Source organism: Triticum dicoccoides, chromosome 3A, assembly GCF_002162155.2.
Source record: "Triticum dicoccoides isolate Atlit2015 ecotype Zavitan chromosome 3A, WEW_v2.0, whole genome shotgun sequence".
Taxonomy (NCBI): domain Eukaryota; kingdom Viridiplantae; phylum Streptophyta; class Magnoliopsida; order Poales; family Poaceae; genus Triticum; species Triticum dicoccoides.
In genome coordinates this window covers 739175688-739178149 of record NC_041384.1, presented here as the reverse complement: position 1 = coordinate 739178149, position 2462 = coordinate 739175688, and the positions used below count along the sequence as shown (strand labels likewise).

Genomic DNA, 2462 nt, shown 5'->3' with positions numbered 1-2462 from the left:
GAGACTAATCAAAACATAGATTGCAGGGGGAGTTCCATAAAGCCATCAACATATATTCTTTTGCCTTCGATGATTAACTACCTTGTAGAAGATAGTTCGCACCTTGTAGGATGGTCTCCAGATTACTACAACACATTGAGAAGCCAGGTCAGCTCAAACTGAAACAAACCAAATATGAGATATATATGTCAAACTGACAACTGAATAAGAGGTAGTTTCAGAGGTGTTGGAGCTTTTTCAGAATGGGGACACACCAATATAATCAATCGAAGTTTGTAACTTTGTATGCTTGAATTGCCGGCTTAACTACTCCCATGTTCAAAAATTTATATTTCCGGAAAAGACATAACCTAAAGGATCTTATGCTTGAATAGCTCTTTGAGACCATGTAAAATGCAAGGTGCTTAGAGATGTGCATGTAAAAATAAACCGGATTTTGCTGAAGCACTAGTGCTTGTTTTTATGGACAGAGGTGCCTAAGTAAGCGGCTATACAAATAAGCACCGACGCTTAAGAAAAAAAACTGGTTCATTTTCACAAGAGCCTCCCTAAACACCTTGCATTGTACATGCCTGAGTTCCTTGCAACAGCTGATCCGAATGAGGATGGTAGTAAGTACTAAGTAGTAAGTAGCAGATGATGTCTTTATGGGGTAATAAAAACATGACACTTGGAAAAACCTTCAGCACATACTTAAATATGAAATGATGTAAGCAGATCAAGGCTAGAAGGAATATACCTTTGAAAGAACACAATGAGATACCGTAGAATGTACCAGAGAAGGCAAAGCATCAATGTATCTGTAACAGTTAAGTGATAACATATTTTGAACTTTTCTGAATGGCTTGCTGAGATCCATCAGTAATTGGAAACAATTCAAGTGTTGAAAACTTCAAATACAATAGAAAAAGTCCAGATCTGTTAGATTTTTTTATGCAGTCTGAAAACCTTCCCAATTTCCACAAAGTTGCTGACAGAACAAAGGAGAAAAACAAATGTCCCTCCCGACAAACAACATTTGCAAGTTCCACTATACACACAGTAGACATATTCTACAGGCAAGGCAGTGGATACACTTGACACATCATAATATCTTTGCATGCATGGCAACATAGAGTATGAACCATAGCTCAGCTGTGGTCGAAGGCGGGAGGATTAGGCATTTCAGCGGTAATTCCAATGATGCCTAGCTTGTAGGGCCGTGGTATTGTTTGTGGTGCGAAACTCTACAGCTGTACATAAACTGCTTTTCTATCAATGCAGTGAGACACAAAGCCTTTTGCATTTTCTGGAAAGAAAAAACATTGGCATGTAGAGAACTTGACACTGGAAATTCGGAAGGGAGGATACCAATCTATTGCAAGAGGGAAGAGTTGCAGGAAGAATGAGGAGAGTAAAAAAAGTACGCCACTATATAGTTGAACAGTTTTGAGTATGTCGCAAGAAAATCACAGTAAGATGAAGGTGGAGTTATCTGGATTCATGAAGACAAGAGTAGTTTGTATAGAAATTCGGACAGAAGGGTATGAGGTTTGTTTGCCTAGCTGATTAGTTTGGTGAAAAAGATATGCTGAGCTTATACTGATAACTACTATTTTAAGTTTTTCGCATTGTAACCTTTGCTAGAAAACCAAACTATAGGGAGTCATTTCAACAACAATGGGAGATGGCAATTTACATACGGCGTGCATTTTCAGGCAGTGGCTTGCAGTGTCATAGTTCAGAAGGTTATTAGGTTTTGTATCATCGGATTCCCTATGATGATTCACTTGTCATATATCTATGTATTGATATTCACATATTCATCATTGTATAAGATTATTTTTCATAGTTCTGCAAGGCACAAGATCTAATTGGTTTGAGGATGCAGATTGACAGATTTACAGTAAGTGCTAAGGCATGTGACCTACAAGCTTAGTCCTGCACTGCCCCTTGGTAGTAGTCAATTATCCAGGTTGGAGGGTATGCTGAAGGCGGCTTGGCTTGTATAGACAAATCGGTTGGCGACTGGAGATGCCTGATATCGTAGTCTAGAGAATATGCTAGGACAAATCAAATCGGTTCTACACAACAACTAAACGAAAACCCTTGCAAACTCTAATTAGATTCTACAGCCTCCGAATTACCAAATAAAATATAAATTCTAAACCATCCTAGTCAAAACGGGAAATATAGTAATTCCTTTAACACAGAAGGCATGTAATTCAAAACCAGAAAGACCCCTAAATCCCATAAGCAACATAACTCACTACCGGCTGCAGGGTTCCGTCAGATTCAGCAAGCAACAACCTCGGCACCACCAAAACGCACTCAATATAACGCAAAAGGCGAATTCTTTAGCAGTTCAGTAAATCAAAACATGAAGCGAAGGGTGAAAGGATACTGAAGAGGTAGCGCTCCCACCAATCAAGCATGTAGAGGCCGATGTTGACATTGTACAGGTGGATCTTGCGCCCGATCCA

The 2462-nt window shown here is 39.3% G+C and overlaps 1 long non-coding RNA gene across 1 annotated transcript; it reads right to left on the bottom strand.

Annotated features, from left to right (window-relative positions):
- Positions 1 to 44: 44 nt before the first annotated feature.
- Positions 45 to 2462, bottom strand: LOC119270593. The gene is made up of 3 exons (XR_005134169.1): positions 2384 to 2462; positions 740 to 800; positions 45 to 125 (listed from the first exon to the last, which is right to left on the bottom strand). It is a non-coding gene; the product is annotated as an uncharacterized LOC119270593 (long non-coding RNA).